At 43.3% G+C, this 21,035-nt stretch overlaps 1 protein-coding gene across 2 annotated transcripts in view; it reads right to left on the reverse strand.

Moving 5' to 3' along the window:
- Positions 1-21,035, reverse strand: part of LOC117420735 (serine-rich coiled-coil domain-containing protein 1-like) — a 651,306-nt gene that overhangs the window by 580,325 nt on the left and 49,946 nt on the right. The gene's annotated exons all lie outside the window — the stretch shown is intronic.

A 21,035-nucleotide genomic window follows, 5' to 3' on the forward strand; every position in this document is an offset into this window, starting at 1 on the left:
ATGCCCAAAAAGCGTATTTTGACCTGGAACGAGATGAGGCTGCCGACTACGGCAAACTAAAGGCAGAGATCCTTGCCCGACTTGGCGTCACTACGGCGGTTCGGGCTCAAAACTTCCATGGCTGGAAGTACCGGGAGGATAAAGCACCCAGGTCCCAAATGTTCGACCTCATTCATCTAGCCAGGAAATGGCTCCAACCTGAGGCTTTAACCAACGGTCAGATAGTGGAGCGAGTTGTGATGGATAGGTACCTACGAGGATTGCCACCAGGTCTGCGCAAGTGGGTTGGTCAGGGAGACCCATCTAATGGAGATCAGCTAGTTGCGCTGGTCGAACGCTACATTGCAGCAGGAGCGCTACTTCAACCAACTGGACCGGAACGTTCCCCGATCCCGAAAACCCGGAACTACAGCGGAACTGGTAAGACTGTTCCTGGGGAAAGGGGAACCGAAGAGCAGACTAGGTCTGTGAAGGGACATTTTGAGAGTGGGGTATCTGAGGGTAAACATGACCCAGGGCTTAAACAAAAGGGTTTTGAAAGGTTTAAAATTCAGTCATTTAGTAGGCCCTTAAGGTGTTTTAGGTGCTCTGAATATGGTCATATAGCGGCCAACTGTCCTGGAAATGAGGAGCCTATGCAGTGTAACATGGGGGAACAACCTAATAACAGTTCTCTATATACCTGTACTATAGTTTCTGTAGCACCGGGGAACCCAAAGGGGGAGAAACACATGTGCCCAGTGGTTGTAGAGGGGATTAAGGGTAAAGCATTACTCGATTCAGGAAGCATGGTAACTCTGGTGGCCGCGCAATTAGTGGACCCGCATAAATTAGATAAGGACCAGGACCTTAATATTACTTGCATACACGGCGATACGTGCCACTACCCAACGGCAATTATAGGCATTACAACGAGTGCTGGGTCGCTTAAATATAGAATGGGAGTAGTACCGACGTTGCCGTATCAAGTAATATTGGGTCGGGACTTTCCCAATTTTACTAAACTATGGGAGAAACAGGTTGCATTAGATGAACCCGATAAAACTGAGGTGGCAGGAAGAGAGCCACAGAGTAACGGCCCAGAACCCTTACTTCCAGTGTTAGAGAGTGACATTGTTACAGAGTGTAAACCAGAGTTCCCAATGGACGTAATGATAGGAGAGGAAGTGGATCACGAGGGGCCTAGCCTCTCTGGTAATGGCCCAGACCCAGAACAAAACTTACTCGATTTGGGAACAAATGCAGAAAATTTCGGGACCGCCCAATTACGCGATCCCACTTTAGGTTCTGTCAGGGAGAATATAATGGTGGTAAATGAGGTTCAAACAAATCCTGAGATTCCTCTGACCTATCCTCACTTTTCTATGCAGAATGATTTGTTGTATCGTGTAGATAAGAAGGGGGAAGAGATTGTGGAGCAGCTAATTGTGCCCCAGAAGTTCAGGAGGGTGGTACTAGATTTAGCCCATGGACATCCCTTAGGGGGGCATTTAGGGGTGGAGAAAACCACAGAACGTATCGTTCGCAGGTTTTACTGGCTTGGGATACATGCTGATATAGCCCGACACTGTACCTCCTGTCCTGAATGCCAGCGTACGGCCCCTTTTAAAACATTTCGCAGCCCATTAGTGCCATTGCCAATAATAGAGACTCCGTTTGAACGCATTGCCATGGATTTAGTAGGCCCCCTAAACAAGTCAGCCCGCGGACATCAGCATATTCTGGTTATCCTAGATTATGCTACGAGATATCCGGAGGCTATTCCTCTCCGTAATACTTCAGCTAAAGGTATTGCCAAGGAGTTGTTTGTGGTGTTTAGCAGGGTAGGAATCCCAAAAGAGATACTTACGGACCAGGGCACTCCTTTCATGTCTCGGGTTACTAAGGAACTGTGTAAATTACTGAAAATTAGACACCTGAGAACCTCTGTCTACCATCCCCAAACGGATGGGTTAGTGGAGCGCTTCAACAAGACCCTTAAATCAATGCTACGGAAGGTAATTGATAGGGACGGTAAAAACTGGGATTTCTTGCTGCCTTACTTAATGTTCGCTGTACGAGAAGTGCCCCAAGCCTCTACAGGATTTTCACCTTTTGAGCTTTTATATGGCAGACATCCCCGGGGCCTTCTGGACATAGCGAAAGAGGTCTGGGAGCAAGAACCCACCCCGTATCGTAGCATTATTGAACATGTCTCTCAGATGCAGGACCGAATAGCTGCTGTAATACCCATTGTGAAGGAGCATATGCGGCAGGCTCAAGCCCAGCAGAGGCACAGTTATAACCAACAGGCAAGGGTCAGGGTTTTTCAGCCTGGAGACAGGGTTCTGGTATTAGTTCCGACCGTAGAGAGTAAATTTTTGGCTACCTGGCATGGCCCATATGAGATCATAGAAAAGGTTGGTGAGGTAAATTACAAAGTGAGACAGCCGGGGAGAAGAAAGGTGGAGCAAATATACCATGTTAACCTCTTAAAAGCATGGAGAGACAGGGAGGGTCTGTTGGCTATGAACGATAATGCATTTGTAGAATCTAAAGAAGTTCAGCCTGAGCCACAGGTTAAAATAGCAGATACTTTATCGGAGACCCAGAAGCAGGAGGTACGAAATTTTGTAGGAAGAAATAGGGATGTGTTCTCCGCCATACCTGGCAGAACCGACATCGTACACCACAAAATATTGACCAAACCAGGAGAGAAAATAAAAGTAAAACCCTACAGAATACCTGAGGCAAGAAGGGAGGCCATTAAAGAGGAAGTAAAGAAAATGCTTAAGCTTGGGGTGATTGAGGAATCACATAGTGAATGGTCCTCACCTATAGTGCTAGTTCCAAAACCTGATGGGACACTTCGCTTTTGTAATGATTATAGGAAGCTGAATGAAGTGTCCAAATTTGATGCTTACCCGATGCCTAGAGTTGATGAGTTGATTGAGAGATTGGGACCAGCTCGTTATTTAACAACCATCGACTTAACAAAAGGATATTGGCAGGTCCCTCTAACTAGCGAAGCCAAAGAAAAGACAGCATTTTCCACACCCGAGGGCTTATTCCAGTACACAGTACTGCCTTTTGGTTTGCATGGGGCTCCTGCTACATTTCAGCACATGATGGATAGGATCTTAAGGCCACATCGGGAGTATGCAGCCGCGTATTTAGATGACGTGGTAATATACAGTAGTGACTGGGACACCCACTTGGTGAGAGTACAAGCAGTACTAAATTCTATAAAAAGTGCTGGTTTAACTGCTAACCCCACTAAGTGCACAATAGGGCTGGAGGAAGCAAAATATTTGGGGTTTAATGTGGGAAGGGGCGTTGTAAAACCACAAATTGATAAACTAGAGGCAATAGAAAAATGGCCACGGCCAGTGGGAAAGAAACAGGTTAGGGCATTCTTAGGACTAACCGGTTACTACAGGAGGTTCATCCCTGACTTTGCTACAATAGCCGCACCCCTCACAGATCTTACCAAAGGCGGGAAAAACCTAATGGTAAAGTGGAATGCAGAAGCGGAGGCTGCCTTTCAGAGGTTGAAAGCGGCTCTGTGCACGCAGCCAGTATTAGTTACGCCAAATTTTGATAATGAATTCATGGTACAGACAGATGCTTCTGAAGTAGGGATAGGGGCAGTGCTTTCCCAACAGGTCCAGGGTGAGGAGCACCCTGTAATGTTTTTAAGTAGGAAACTCTCTCCACAAGAGAAGAACTACGCTATAGTGGAAAAAGAATGTTTAGCAATTAAATGGGCATTGGAAGCACTTAAATATTACTTACTGGGCAGACGTTTTAAACTAATTACTGACCATGCTCCCTTAACTTGGATGAAGAACAATAAAGAGAAGAATGCTAGGGTAACCAGGTGGTTTTTAAGCCTACAGGCATTCAATTTTACAATTGAACACAGGGCTGGCCTTTTGCAAGGCAATGCGGATGGGTTATCACGTGTTCACTGTTTGTTCACCAAGGTCGCTCGTACCAGTAGGTCTGAGCTGGGGGGGAGGATGTGTGACAAAGTGAACTATAAAATATATGGGAAAGTGGTGGACGGTGTGTATATTGGTCCAAGAGTGAAGAGAAGCCTGTATCCTCTCCATTGAATTCGGGTTATATAAGTAAGTTGTAGTCTTTGACTGCCAATGTCACAAAGACTACAATTCCCAGAGCTCCACAGGAGCGACCATTTTGAGACAAGGGTTTTCACCTGTCTCCAATTAGGCAGCCATAAAAGAGCATGGGTTTGTTCAAACGCGAGTGTGTGCAAAGGGTATGACATGCAGAGAGACCGATGCATGCTGGAAACGGATTAAAGGTTGGTGTTCTACCTAGGGGAAGACAACTGCTGCCTAGTTAACGTATTCTGTTTGGTCAGTAAACAGCTTAGCTGTCTGACTTATAGAAAGGGGTAGTTAAAAGATAATTAAAAGGTTTAGTTAGTGCTCTTAATAAAGAGCTAGGTTTTGTTTGGTTTTGTTTGTTTACGTTGTTGATATTTGATTTGTGTGACTCTGGATAAAGAGAACACGGTAATAAACATACAGGCACCGCCCTGTTTACAATAAAATACTGTTGTCCAGTGTGCTTGGTTCCGAAAGACTGTGTTCAAGACCCGGAAGAACCGTGACAAAACACCCCAGTCTGTCACATGTGGTGGAGAATGCGGGCAGCATTAAAAAAAAATAAAGTCTGTGAAGCGGAACACAACAGCTTGCAACCATGGAAACAGTAGTGCAGGGGCTCTTACAAGTCGCTTCAGCGCAACAAGAAGCAACACGGGTCCAACAGGCAGCACAACAAGAAGCAACACGACTCCAACAGGAGACCAACCGGATCCAACAGGACACAAATCAGTTACTGCGAGAGGAACAGTTGAGAGCCAGTTTGACTCTGCAAAAAGACATACAGACCTTGGCAGAGCAAATCAATGAGTTGGCCAACAGGGTTTTGCCTAGCCCTCAACCCATACGCGCTAGTCACTGGTTACAGAAAATGACTAGTAACGATGATGTTGAGGCTTATTTGAAAACCTTTGAGCGCACTGCTGAAAGAGAGAAGTGGCCCACTGACCAGTGGGCTGGACTAGTCGCTCCTTTTCTTGCTGGGGATGCCCAAAAAGCGTATTTTGACCTGGAACGAGATGAGGCTGCCGACTACGGCAAACTAAAGGCAGAGATCCTTGCCCGACTTGGCGTCACTACGGCGGTTCGGGCTCAAAACTTCCATGGCTGGAAGTACCGGGAGGATAAAGCACCCAGGTCCCAAATGTTCGACCTCATTCATCTAGCCAGGAAATGGCTCCAACCTGAGGCTTTAACCAACGGTCAGATAGTGGAGCGAGTTGTGATGGATAGGTACCTACGAGGATTGCCACCAGGTCTGCGCAAGTGGGTTGGTCAGGGAGACCCATCTAATGGAGATCAGCTAGTTGCGCTGGTCGAACGCTACATTGCAGCAGGAGCGCTACTTCAACCAACTGGACCGGAACGTTCCCCGATCCCGAAAACCCGGAACTACAGCGGAACTGGTAAGACTGTTCCTGGGGAAAGGGGAACCGAAGAGCAGACTAGGTCTGTGAAGGGACATTTTGAGAGTGGGGTATCTGAGGGTAAACATGACCCAGGGCTTAAACAAAAGGGTTTTGAAAGGTTTAAAATTCAGTCATTTAGTAGGCCCTTAAGGTGTTTTAGGTGCTCTGAATATGGTCATATAGCGGCCAACTGTCCTGGAAATGAGGAGCCTATGCAGTGTAACATGGGGGAACAACCTAATAACAGTTCTCTATATACCTGTACTATAGTTTCTGTAGCACCGGGGAACCCAAAGGGGGAGAAACACATGTGCCCAGTGGTTGTAGAGGGGATTAAGGGTAAAGCATTACTCGATTCAGGAAGCATGGTAACTCTGGTGGCCGCGCAATTAGTGGACCCGCATAAATTAGATAAGGACCAGGACCTTAATATTACTTGCATACACGGCGATACGTGCCACTACCCAACGGCAATTATAGGCATTACAACGAGTGCTGGGTCGCTTAAATATAGAATGGGAGTAGTACCGACGTTGCCGTATCAAGTAATATTGGGTCGGGACTTTCCCAATTTTACTAAACTATGGGAGAAACAGGTTGCATTAGATGAACCCGATAAAACTGAGGTGGCAGGAAGAGAGCCACAGAGTAACGGCCCAGAACCCTTACTTCCAGTGTTAGAGAGTGACATTGTTACAGAGTGTAAACCAGAGTTCCCAATGGACGTAATGATAGGAGAGGAAGTGGATCACGAGGGGCCTAGCCTCTCTGGTAATGGCCCAGACCCAGAACAAAACTTACTCGATTTGGGAACAAATGCAGAAAATTTCGGGACCGCCCAATTACGCGATCCCACTTTAGGTTCTGTCAGGGAGAATATAATGGTGGTAAATGAGGTTCAAACAAATCCTGAGATTCCTCTGACCTATCCTCACTTTTCTATGCAGAATGATTTGTTGTATCGTGTAGATAAGAAGGGGGAAGAGATTGTGGAGCAGCTAATTGTGCCCCAGAAGTTCAGGAGGGTGGTACTAGATTTAGCCCATGGACATCCCTTAGGGGGGCATTTAGGGGTGGAGAAAACCACAGAACGTATCGTTCGCAGGTTTTACTGGCTTGGGATACATGCTGATATAGCCCGACACTGTACCTCCTGTCCTGAATGCCAGCGTACGGCCCCTTTTAAAACATTTCGCAGCCCATTAGTGCCATTGCCAATAATAGAGACTCCGTTTGAACGCATTGCCATGGATTTAGTAGGCCCCCTAAACAAGTCAGCCCGCGGACATCAGCATATTCTGGTTATCCTAGATTATGCTACGAGATATCCGGAGGCTATTCCTCTCCGTAATACTTCAGCTAAAGGTATTGCCAAGGAGTTGTTTGTGGTGTTTAGCAGGGTAGGAATCCCAAAAGAGATACTTACGGACCAGGGCACTCCTTTCATGTCTCGGGTTACTAAGGAACTGTGTAAATTACTGAAAATTAGACACCTGAGAACCTCTGTCTACCATCCCCAAACGGATGGGTTAGTGGAGCGCTTCAACAAGACCCTTAAATCAATGCTACGGAAGGTAATTGATAGGGACGGTAAAAACTGGGATTTCTTGCTGCCTTACTTAATGTTCGCTGTACGAGAAGTGCCCCAAGCCTCTACAGGATTTTCACCTTTTGAGCTTTTATATGGCAGACATCCCCGGGGCCTTCTGGACATAGCGAAAGAGGTCTGGGAGCAAGAACCCACCCCGTATCGTAGCATTATTGAACATGTCTCTCAGATGCAGGACCGAATAGCTGCTGTAATACCCATTGTGAAGGAGCATATGCGGCAGGCTCAAGCCCAGCAGAGGCACAGTTATAACCAACAGGCAAGGGTCAGGGTTTTTCAGCCTGGAGACAGGGTTCTGGTATTAGTTCCGACCGTAGAGAGTAAATTTTTGGCTACCTGGCATGGCCCATATGAGATCATAGAAAAGGTTGGTGAGGTAAATTACAAAGTGAGACAGCCGGGGAGAAGAAAGGTGGAGCAAATATACCATGTTAACCTCTTAAAAGCATGGAGAGACAGGGAGGGTCTGTTGGCTATGAACGATAATGCATTTGTAGAATCTAAAGAAGTTCAGCCTGAGCCACAGGTTAAAATAGCAGATACTTTATCGGAGACCCAGAAGCAGGAGGTACGAAATTTTGTAGGAAGAAATAGGGATGTGTTCTCCGCCATACCTGGCAGAACCGACATCGTACACCACAAAATATTGACCAAACCAGGAGAGAAAATAAAAGTAAAACCCTACAGAATACCTGAGGCAAGAAGGGAGGCCATTAAAGAGGAAGTAAAGAAAATGCTTAAGCTTGGGGTGATTGAGGAATCACATAGTGAATGGTCCTCACCTATAGTGCTAGTTCCAAAACCTGATGGGACACTTCGCTTTTGTAATGATTATAGGAAGCTGAATGAAGTGTCCAAATTTGATGCTTACCCGATGCCTAGAGTTGATGAGTTGATTGAGAGATTGGGACCAGCTCGTTATTTAACAACCATCGACTTAACAAAAGGATATTGGCAGGTCCCTCTAACTAGCGAAGCCAAAGAAAAGACAGCATTTTCCACACCCGAGGGCTTATTCCAGTACACAGTACTGCCTTTTGGTTTGCATGGGGCTCCTGCTACATTTCAGCACATGATGGATAGGATCTTAAGGCCACATCGGGAGTATGCAGCCGCGTATTTAGATGACGTGGTAATATACAGTAGTGACTGGGACACCCACTTGGTGAGAGTACAAGCAGTACTAAATTCTATAAAAAGTGCTGGTTTAACTGCTAACCCCACTAAGTGCACAATAGGGCTGGAGGAAGCAAAATATTTGGGGTTTAATGTGGGAAGGGGCGTTGTAAAACCACAAATTGATAAACTAGAGGCAATAGAAAAATGGCCACGGCCAGTGGGAAAGAAACAGGTTAGGGCATTCTTAGGACTAACCGGTTACTACAGGAGGTTCATCCCTGACTTTGCTACAATAGCCGCACCCCTCACAGATCTTACCAAAGGCGGGAAAAACCTAATGGTAAAGTGGAATGCAGAAGCGGAGGCTGCCTTTCAGAGGTTGAAAGCGGCTCTGTGCACGCAGCCAGTATTAGTTACGCCAAATTTTGATAATGAATTCATGGTACAGACAGATGCTTCTGAAGTAGGGATAGGGGCAGTGCTTTCCCAACAGGTCCAGGGTGAGGAGCACCCTGTAATGTTTTTAAGTAGGAAACTCTCTCCACAAGAGAAGAACTACGCTATAGTGGAAAAAGAATGTTTAGCAATTAAATGGGCATTGGAAGCACTTAAATATTACTTACTGGGCAGACGTTTTAAACTAATTACTGACCATGCTCCCTTAACTTGGATGAAGAACAATAAAGAGAAGAATGCTAGGGTAACCAGGTGGTTTTTAAGCCTACAGGCATTCAATTTTACAATTGAACACAGGGCTGGCCTTTTGCAAGGCAATGCGGATGGGTTATCACGTGTTCACTGTTTGTTCACCAAGGTCGCTCGTACCAGTAGGTCTGAGCTGGGGGGGAGGATGTGTGACAAAGTGAACTATAAAATATATGGGAAAGTGGTGGACGGTGTGTATATTGGTCCAAGAGTGAAGAGAAGCCTGTATCCTCTCCATTGAATTCGGGTTATATAAGTAAGTTGTAGTCTTTGACTGCCAATGTCACAAAGACTACAATTCCCAGAGCTCCACAGGAGCGACCATTTTGAGACAAGGGTTTTCACCTGTCTCCAATTAGGCAGCCATAAAAGAGCATGGGTTTGTTCAAACGCGAGTGTGTGCAAAGGGTATGACATGCAGAGAGACCGATGCATGCTGGAAACGGATTAAAGGTTGGTGTTCTACCTAGGGGAAGACAACTGCTGCCTAGTTAACGTATTCTGTTTGGTCAGTAAACAGCTTAGCTGTCTGACTTATAGAAAGGGGTAGTTAAAAGATAATTAAAAGGTTTAGTTAGTGCTCTTAATAAAGAGCTAGGTTTTGTTTGGTTTTGTTTGTTTACGTTGTTGATATTTGATTTGTGTGACTCTGGATAAAGAGAACACGGTAATAAACATACAGGCACCGCCCTGTTTACAATAAAATACTGTTGTCCAGTGTGCTTGGTTCCGAAAGACTGTGTTCAAGACCCGGAAGAACCGTGACAAAACACCCCAGTCTGTCACAATATATATATATATATATATATTGAAAATACCATACAGGTTGTCTATACATTGAATTAGACCACACCTTGTGTCACACACAGCATACAAGACAAGTGACTTGCTCCTTAATATTGACTGATACTGCTGTGATTAGCAGGAGTACTGCAATCAGCCTATGATAGATTATAGTAATGCTCCTTGCCTTCCTGCTGTGCACCCCTTAAACTGCGACTGACCCAGCTGACATGCTTTACGTGAAGCCATCCATCTCTGAGGAGATCATGTGAAGAAATACAACACACCACTAATTACAGTACAATTAAAGTGCAAGTCCTGGGCTCCACAGCACCCACAAAATACAAATGAGAATTTCCTGTAACCAAGGACATTTCCATAGTGTTTCTCCTTTCTGTGCTGTGTGAAAATGTTATAAAAGCACTTTGCAGATTGACAGGTCCTGTTAACTACCGGAAGACAAAGGTCTGAAAAGAGTTGCTAATACCAACAAAAACCTCAGCTGGGTTGGCTCCTATCTTAATGAAACCTGGCAGCTTTCTCCTACTAAAAAATGAAAATCTCTGGGAGTGTGAAATACTTACATTAACTTGGTGAATGTCCCCTGTACTGCCGAAATATAATTATTAGAAAAAATATGTATCATGAATCTAAATTTACCCCTTACATTTAAAACAAATTTACAGGTTTCAACTAGCAAAAAGCCAGTCCCTAGTCATCTTGCCTTGCCAACCAAGTGCATGACTGCACTCTTCTGACCAATAATAATATTCACCCTTCATTAAAAAAGTAACAGAAAGAGTAGAATTATGTACTAATATCCAAATTGGTTGGCGGGTTTTTTTGTACATTATGTAGCAATGATCTAAATACCCTCTAAGGTTACATTTTAATTACATTTACACATCAGCTATATTACAACAATATCTCACCATTATGTCATGAGAAATAAGTAATTTGTAACATATTTCTGTAGTAAAAGGTCAATAATTAGGAAAATGTATTCTTTACATATTTTCAAAAAGCCAAATTATATCTGGAAATTGCATGATCTTGTTCATTACTATCGCAAGTGAAACATGCCTGAAGTGTATTTGAAGTAGATGAATTACAGTGGAAGCAGATCAAAAAGGAACCCCAAGCATCCTCTTGTCTTTTCTTTTGTTCTTTTAAATGGGAAAGCCCTGCTGGACATATCAAAAACTAACATCACAAGGTAGTACTCTCCTTTGAACTCCTTTAGTTAACAGAGCTAACAGGTATCCAACAGTGCAGCTGAGGTTATACTTTTTTGATAAATTATATTTAGGTTTCTTTGTTAGCCAGACTTCCTAAAGGGGTACACATTGACACAGTTCTTGATCTTGAATAATTATTTACTTTTTCTGTCTTAGTAAGCACAGCTTCCACAACTTGACCCCTTTCTCCTATGCCTGTAGATGTTAGCGTGAGACTGCCGGGTCAAGTTAAAGCATCAAGTTCAGGATTCTGCCTGCTGGGATATGCGCTGGCAGTTTATTGAGGCCTTCAATGGCATATACAAACTGACCAGCCACCCCCCGATGGGTTTAAGGCTCCAGTGAAACTGCAGGCACTGTTGTCAAGGGTGACTACATTTACCATGACGCCATGTTATGCCTACTTTACAAACACTGAGGTGAGGAGGACACTTAGAAAGTGCAGTGAAACTTCTGTTACAATTAATATATTGTGGTCTGATCAAATCTGTAGATACACGGGCTGTATTGATACAAACAAAGGACCATGCTTATGTATTCATGCACGGTGTGTAATTACCAGATTGTTTACCAAATGTTACAGCTAGAAATCGTTCTCAGTGGACAGATTCACATGCAGTTTAGAAACTCCAAATTCTCTCTTTTACCATGCAAATACCTCACACATTCCTCACGCTATAGAAAATATTAGGTAGGGTGGATAAACTGCCTTCATACACTAAAAAGCCATGCAAATTGACTAAAAACAACGTTTTTTCTTTTGTATAGCACCAAGTACGAAAACAGTGTCATATATTCAAAACAGCAGTGAGGGTCTTGCTTGTGACACTTTCTACCCTCCCATGTGTTTATATTAATAGAATAGGGTTTTAATTTTGAAGGAGAATGTCTCTCTATTTAAAAAAAAAAACTACATGCAAGTCCAAATTACTGAAAAGTTACTACAAAAAGTGTGACAAAAAGATGAGACTTATTTTTATTATTGCATGTAAACCAAGCCAATGTTGAAGACATTGAAGACACTGTTTTAGTATTACTACATATTCTATCATTGAGTGTTTTTATAGCTAAGGATCAACTCTAAAGATAAACTAATGATGTGTGAGGAATGGGTACTGTGGTTCTAAAAAAATGATTTATTATGGAAGATCTTTATTACAGAAACAATTTCCTTCAGAGAGTTTTCACAACTATTTGTCTTAATTATCTTGATACTGTATTACAAATATTATGAGTTTTCTCATAATACATCAAATGCATATTTTATGTCCCCACCATATTAATTTTCCCTTGAACAAATAAGCCTGGATATCAAATTGAAGAAGCTTCAAAAGTAAAGAGAAAATGGAAGACTAGGAGTGATCTAAATTCTGTTAGTGAAACTGTTTTAGCCAGTATACCTGTTTCTGGATGACATTTATTATGATGCTGCGGCTTCACGGTTTCACCATACTACAACTTCCAAGCACTGACAATATGTTAACGTCAATTTCTCTGCAAATCTTTACAGTACTTATAACCACTGACACTGGCATTATAAAGAACACTATATTTTTCGACTTTAATAATTAAATTCTCATTGATGTCCATTTCTCTTTTATTTCTGTGGTAATTTCTGCGTGAACGAGACAGTGACAGTCTGACAGCCTCTCCTTCAACTCTGTCCGAGTAATGACGTGTTGTGTATAGAAACATAGAAAGCTCGAGCAGACAATCTGTCAGTTTGAGAACAGGCAATTCTATCTTTGGAGTAAGGGGGGAGTTTGCGTAGCAGGAATATAGAATGGTAATGTACACCTCTTCACGGTGACACCCCCCCCCCCCCCTCAAAATGAAATAATACGCTTGGACAGTTGTATTGGATTTACCACCATCATGTATAAAGGGTTTCGCAGCCTCACAAGCAATAACAAAGTTGTGCACAAACGTGAGAATCCATTGCATGGCCATGATGCTCTCTAAATTGTGAAAAACTATGAGTTTTACCGGGATAACCTTGAGACTTGACATCCATGGTACACCAAACTGTGCATCATAAGGCTGTAATTCTATCAAGGGTTTCTGGTGACATATACAGTGCTGTGCAAAAGTATTTGCCCCCTGTCTGATTTTCTGCATTTTTGCACATTGTTCACATTGTATTTGGTCAGATTTATTTGTGGGTTGTAGTAGTATATAGAGGGAGTCTGAGAAAAAATTACACCAAAGTTTGGTGCTTCTTTCATTTGTTTGGTGTGCAAGGTAATCAAACATGCAATCTTCAGGTGTGAAAAAGTTATTGCCCCTCCTAGTTAACTCAACCCAATTAAAGGGATAATTAGGGTCAGCTGTTTGAGTACTTTGGTTAACAACCAGGCCTGATTTGGGCCAGCCCTGCCCAATATAAATCTGACTAACTTTGGCCCTTACCATCAGAGTGAAGTTGTCAGCACACAGGTTCTAGAGGCACATCATGCCACGAACAAAAGAAATTCCTGAAAACCTCCGGAAAAAAGTTGTTGATGCCTATCAGTCTGGAAAGGGTTACAAAGCCATTTCTCAGGCTCTGGGACTCCACCGAACCACAGTCATAGCCATATTGTCCAAATGGAGAAAGTTTGGGACAGTAGTGAAACTTCCCAGGAGTGGCCATCCTGCCAAAATCTCTCCAAGAGCAAGGCGTAAAATCGTCCAGGAAGTCACAAAGAACCCTAGAACAACATCCAGGGATCTGCAGGCCTCTCTCGCCTCGGCTAAGGTCAGTGTTCATGACTCCACCATCAGAAAGACACTTGGCAAAAATGGGATTCATGGCAGAGTAGCAAGGCGGAAACCATTGCTCACTAAGAAGAACTTGAATGCTTGTCTCAAGTTTGCCAAAAAGCACCTGCATGATCCTCAAGAGTTCTGGAACAATGTTCTATGGACAGATGAGTCAAAAGTGGAACTTTTTGGCTGACATGGGCCCCGTTATGTCTGGCGAAAACCAAACACTGCATTCCACAGTAAAAACCTCATACCAACGGTCTGAGGTTCACCCAGAAATCACCTGCTTCACCCAATTAGTCTTATAAAATAGGTTGTTATTTTGATGCTGAGTGCGGACGTACTGAACACGCACATCACGTGGCTTTTTGCGGTCGGTTTTTCCCCTTTATAAATTTGGGCCTCAGTGTAAATAAGTGCTTCCTACCTTCTGTTCTAAACTTACTTTTACTAAGCTTCCACTTAGCCCTCTTGTTCTTCTACCTGTGCTAAATTTGAAGTAGTGTCTTGGGTTCACTTCATCTATACCATTTATGATTTTAAAGATTTCAATCAAGTCCCCTCTTTCCCTTCTTTTTTCTAGGCTGAAGAGATTTCATTATTTTATCCTGTCCTCATAGCTCATGTCTTTAATGATGTATTTTTTGTAGTGAGGTAACCAGAACTGCACACGGTATTCCAGGTGGAGTCTAACTAGGGCATTGTATAATCTTAGCAGAACCTCTCTATACTTGTATTCCACGCTTTTTGCAATATAGCCTAAGATTCTATTTGCCTTTTTAATTGCCTCACCACATTGGTGAGGTACTTTTAATGATGGCTCCACTATAACCCTGAGATCCTTTTCAAAGTCCTAATCCCCTATTTCCATCCTGTTAATTTTATACTCCTAACAAGTCTTAGACATGTTGCATTTATTCTACTATTGTAACAACCTTGACTTGCATAAAGAAGGAAACACATTGAGTGAAATAGCTCACATCACTTGATTTTCAAGGTGTGGTATCTGAAGCATAATCAACAAGTACAGAGAAACATCATCTGTAATTGACAAACCCAGGATGGGAAGACTCAAAAAGCTGTTTAACAAGGATGAGCAATACTTGAAGATAATAACCTTAAGGAATAGAAAGAAGACAAGTGTTGAATTGACAACAAAACTGGCAGAAGGCACAGGTGTTGTTGTCCATCAAATCAACAGTATGAAGGCCACTCTTGAAATCATGACTTAAAGGATGTGTTGCAGTAAGAATACCCCTGTTAAGAAAGGGGAACAAGAAAAATCGAGTGATGCGAGCTATTTCACTCAATGTTTTTCCTTCTTTATGCAAGTCAAGGTTGTATTAATAGTAGAAAACATAGTGAAGGCTTTGAGTAAATTATTGATGCTCATAATGCATCAGAGTAGAAAAATGAAACATGTCTAAGACTTTTGCACAGCTGTGTATATACTGTGTGTATATACTGTATATATATATATATATATATATATATATATATATATATATATATATACAGTATATATATATACATATATATATATAGAGAGAGAGAGAGAGAGAGAGAGTTGAAACAGAATATTTAATTGAACTAAACAGCAACATACCTAAACCACACGACTGAGAACCAAGACCCAACGAAAGTCAAACATCTAACAGTGCATGCAAGTCTCTTTAGTGTATTTCTGTCTGATGATATCAGAGAGTACCCTTTTTAGTAATATAAAGGATGGTGGTATTTACTAGATGCAATATTTAGCTCAATAGAATAGGCACCTTTGTATTTAAAATCTTCAAAAGTCTCATTTATAGCAATAAAACAGCTGGATTTAATACAAAACAGATTATCTTGTTTACCATTACATGCAAAAGCTTTATTCAATTATGTATTATGGACTATGGTTGGTTTCTGTATCAGTCTTACCTCTCTTTATCTTCTTTATCATAGATAAGAAGCGTTTTACTCATAAAAACAGTGTTAAAAAAACAGTCTTTAAAAAAGTGTGATTAAGGCCCAATATAAGTGTATGACAGAAGTGCTATAAACAAAACATCATCTTATTTCTAGTCCTCTGCTGACATCTAGTGGTAATATATAAAACTTACACAAAAAAACAAAAGAGAACACATTTGGTATGTAACACACATATATGTAAACTCCACCCTTTACTGATTGTGTGATCCTGCAGTTGCTTGAGGAACTACACCGACCATTGGAAAACAGAGACATGAAATACTGGGATCTGGCATGTTACAGCTGCCACTGTCTTTGCAAAACGTAACTTGTGGATGAACAGTGCTGTAGTTGACAGTAATCTTGGTGTCATATAAGAACATAAGAACATAAGAAAGTTTACAAACGAAAGGAGGGCATTCGGCCCATCTTGCTCGTTTGGTTGTTAGTAGCTTATTTATCCCAGAATTCTCTTTGTCTCCTATTTTCTGTTCTGAATGCCCCTTTATCTAATCTCCATTTGTGACCCCTGGTCCTTGTTTCTTTTTTCAGGTCGAAAAAGTCCCCTGGGTCGACATTGTCAATACCTGTATACATACAGCTTGTAGTTTTCAGGTTTTATTTTTGATCACATGACATCCCTTTAAACTCCCTTTAAGCCGATTCTGTTTCCTAATTAAACTTAGAAAAAGCTGTTAATTACAAAACAATGTCACCTGCTTTTACCTTCATATCTTGACTGAGCCTGATTCTGTTTCACTTAATTTTTATTTCAAACAGACGTGACAAATTATGTTAATTGCCCATCACTGATCCTAATTGCATTTCACTTGTTTAACAGAGTCCTGACAGATTTCCTTTTCAGTATAAAATACCCAAAACATTAGGTTACTTACCGTAACCCTGGTTCCCTGAAATAGAAGACGACCACCAAACATACTTATGGGATATGCCTGCTTTAGGTAGGTATTCACTGAGTTCTTTATATCAGAGCTGCCGATAGGCCCCTTCCTGGGGTGACGTCCTTGGTTCCGCCTACGGAGGGATTAAACAATCAACCCACGGAAGCCATGTTCTCTTTTTGCATCAAACCCGTGAGGGCGACCGATGCAACCTCGCTGGTTGGTGAACATCTTCTCTTTCAGGGAACCAGGGTTACGGTAACAAACCTAACGTTCCCTTTCAATTCGAAGATGACCACCAAAACATACTTATGGAAAAGTATACCAGAGCAGTCGCGAGGGAGAAGGAATGGCAGCAGATGAGGAATGCATCAGAACCGCATAACCCAAGGGTTAGCAGTGCGAGCTTGCAACTAATGAAGGCAGGAAAGGATCTATCACATTAACCCTTAGTGGTCCATTTATTCAGCGCATCTCAGGCGCGTCAGGTCCAATTTATTTTCACACGCACAGTTTATTTTAGACGCGCTGTTTAAAAGTATTTTTTTCACAGTAAAACAGGTTTAAGGCGATAGAACCTGGAGAAAATATGCAGTGTAGCCCAGCTATCCACAGTACAAATATCGGACAGCGAGGCCCCTATGAAGAGGGCCCAAGATGTTGTCAACCCTCTGGTAGAGTGCGTGGCTACCCGCCCAGGTGGGGGCAAGCCAGCATTGTCATACTCAATCAAGACTGTGTCCACAATCCAGTGCGACAGTCACTGCTTCGAGCGGGGTTGTCCTAGGGTCTATATACCTTGACAGACAAAGAGCTGGTCAGTATGAAGCAGAGCTCTTGTCCTATCCATATAACACCTTAATGCTTGCACCGGACAGAGGAAGTTCAATCTCCTATCCTCCTCCGAAGAAAACGGACTGGTTCATGTGGAAGGCTATGATCACCTTAGGGAGGAAAGCAGGGTTTGTACATAGTGACACCCTGCTGCCATCATCCCAAACACGCATGCAGGAGCTGTGCACCGACAGCGCATGTAGATCACTGACCCGCTTTGCAGAGGTGATAGCCAAGATAGGAAGGCTGTCTTCATAGACAGATACTGCAACTTGGGCTTCCCAGCATAGGTGAGACACGGACAGCCGACGGTGTCTGTCGCACTTGGGGTGTAGCCGAAAGGCACTGAGCCACGCTTGGATTGGGCGCATGTGGAGTAATCCCAGTTGGGTTTGACCCAATAGTTTTTAACACAACACCAATTGTACTGTGAACCCTTGTTGAATAGGGCCAGACAGTTGCGAATGGCAGCTACTTTGTCGTCCGACAGGTAGGCTCGCATCGTAAGGGAATCCAGCCGGAGACCCAAGTAGACCGTACTTTACACCGGTATTAATTGGCTCTGGCATCGTTGAGGGTGAGAGCCAGCCTCAACAGATGCTGCGTCACAATCACTGTATGAGCCACTGCTCCTTCCTGTGACTGGGACAGATCAACCAGTCGTTCAGGTAGTTCATCACCCTGATCCCTTGCAGCCGCAAGGGAGCTATGATGGCAACCATGCACTTTGAAAACGTGTGGGGGGCTAAGGAGAAGCCGAATGGCAGCACGGAAAACTCAAAGACACTCCCCTGAAAGGTGAAGCGGAGATACATCCTGTGTGCTGGATTAATAGGGACGTGGAAATACGTGTCCTTTCGGTCCACTGTTGTAATCCAGTCGCCCGGCCGGACAGACTGTAGAATGTGACGGTGTGCATAACTGTTGGGGGCTGCCTGGGGCAGTGTTGGGACTACCTCTGAGATCGCTGCTGTGTTGGAATCCCACGTCTGGCTCCCTCCCGTCGCTGCGGGTAGGCCCGGTTGTTAGCTGCCGCGGAAACCTGAAGGTGGTGCCTCAGGTCATCACGTGGGGCAGTGGGGATCAGAACCGTTTGAGTCACCGTGCAAGTACATGCAAGCGTGGAATTTAGCCATACTTGATGTCTGTATGGCCCCAAGGGCGTTGTTTAAATACCAGAGGGTGTATACCTGTGTATTGAAGCACTCAGGCACCAAGGGTGCAGAAGCACCGAGGACACTGAGTGAGGCAGAATACAGTACTGGTGCACCGAAGAATCGGGGCACTGAGTGCAGGTGTTATTGACATGCTGTGGCGCTGAAGCACCGAGAAAGGGAGCATCTAAGCACCGAGGCCGCCGAAGCACAGAAGCACCAAGGCTGTGAGGCACTGAGAGGCACCTAGCCTTAACCGCTTGTAGTCAACACAAGCCAGGGTAGCGCATAGCATACACCAGGGTGGATACACAGGCTCGAGTGTCTGAGGTAGGCAATCAGGAGAGCACAGGCTCAAGGAGCTGCAGTGTTAGAAAAGTGTACTGCTTTTTTTTTTTTTTAAACTGCAAAGGCAGTAATAGGAAAAGAAAATAGAGGCTCACACACACAGCAATTGAGTTATGGGAGAACAGTCACCACGCCAGGCAGGTGAGTTGTAAAATTATTATTGTTATTACCAAGCGCGCCGAGTAGGCGGGCTGAAACAAGCCAGTGGATTCAACTCAATAGCGGGGTGCAGCAGAGCTGGGTCCCGGTGGAGGAATCACGCTTATTTTCTCTTTTTTTTAAAACTGCAAGGCGGTAAAGAAAAAAAACACACACACACAACAGCAAAGCTGTGAGGGTAAAAAGAACAGTCATCACGGCAACGTGGATGAACTGAATTTTTAAGCGCACGAGAGGGCGGGTCGAGACAATCCAGCGGAGTCAACTCAACAGCGGGGCTGTTGCACTGGAGGATCATTCTTTTTTTTGTTTAGCTGCAATGGCAGAGGAAAAAACACAAAACAGTCAGCGCTGTAAGGTTAGAAAAGCAGACTACAATCGCAAAGCAGTGTAGGCTGTTGAAAAGAAAAAGAGTAAACACAGCGCAGTTGTGCAGTGTTTATAGCTGAATTCACAGAAGCGGAGTTTCTGATTCCAGGGAAGTGGCAAGCCACTCCTGAAAACGAGAGAGAGTGAGAGAGAGAGAGAGAGAGAGAGAGAGAGAGAGAGAGAGAGAGAGAGAAAGAGAGAGAGAGTTGTTTCACACAGGCTCATTCACAGCATCTGGACAAGGGTGTCTAGCCTGGACTGCATGCAGTCACACAACTGGGGCAACACGTAGCCTACAGCGGAGTGGAACACCGCCTACAGGCAGAGAGCATCAAGGCACCGAGGGCACCGAGTCCTGTGCAGCGTGCATCGAGCACTGATGTGGAGGGCACATGGCTGACTCGCTGTTGTTGCTCAACGGCGTGGGCAGCAAGCCGAGCCCCGGCAGAGGAACGGTGTTCTCCCTGAAGGTGTAGGTTGAAAGACAACACACGCACATACCTAATAGACGGCCTGCGACACAAATGAAGCAGGCCATAAGAAGAAGGAAAAAGGCACTCAAAATGGAGCCCCTGATTCCACAAGAGCGGCAAGCCAGCTCTCAGCATGAATGCAAGGGAACTGCAGTCAACTCAGAGGAGTTCTTTCAAAAAAATACTCTGTTTAGTGACACAGAAGCGTACCTTACCGTAGGTGAGAGGCCATCACTCCACGGAGGGGCCTATTGGCAGCTCTGACATAAATTGCTCAGCGAATACCTACCTAAGGCAGGCATATCCCAAAAGTATTGGTTGATGGTCGTCTTCGACTTGAAAGGGGACTCCTTATTCAAATAATTGTCATCCGTTTTGAGCAGTGGTTAAAGATGCTCACTTGGATTATTTCACAGTGTTTACATGATTGTGAAACTTTCCCAAAGGTCAAGATAAATGGCAGTGTTCCAGTTTAAATAAGGTATAAAGTCATCGAGGGGGTCACAGTTTTATGAGTCTGACATAAATCTAAAATTGGATAAAAGGTACTGTATATATGTAACCCAGAGTAAATGACATGAGATTAAACATGGGTTCTGGGATGTATTTAAAGTCAGGAATGTATGTAGTGTACAACATCTTTTGGCAGCTCATTATAAAAAGTAGTAAAACTACTTTTAGTATTATTATTTTATTTTTTTTAATGCTCTGTTAATCCAGGTAATAATCCATAATAACTATTATACTGTTTATTTGATTAACTATGATTTACAGATAAAAACAATATCTGAAATATGCAAATATAAACAACACATATTTCTTCAAATTAATTATAGATTATATAGTGCCATACTTGAAGAGATGTGTTATATCTTGAAAGCTAGTGGTTGTGTATCACAGTTATTTGGAAAAAAAACAGTATCAACTCTTCAAATCTATTATTATTAAGAAAACAAACCCATTACGTTGTAGATCAATTCATTGTGGATTTTTGACACACTATAAAAAGATCTGACAAAAGGTAATCATAGCCTCTTTCTCAAGTTAAAGAGTACCTATTAAATTTGCCAGAGAAAATGTTTAGCAGTTACATTGGACTTTTTTGTTTTTGACAGAAGAA

This window comes from Acipenser ruthenus, chromosome 1, assembly GCF_902713425.1.
Source record: "Acipenser ruthenus chromosome 1, fAciRut3.2 maternal haplotype, whole genome shotgun sequence".
NCBI classification, from domain to species: Eukaryota; Metazoa; Chordata; class Actinopteri; order Acipenseriformes; family Acipenseridae; genus Acipenser; species Acipenser ruthenus.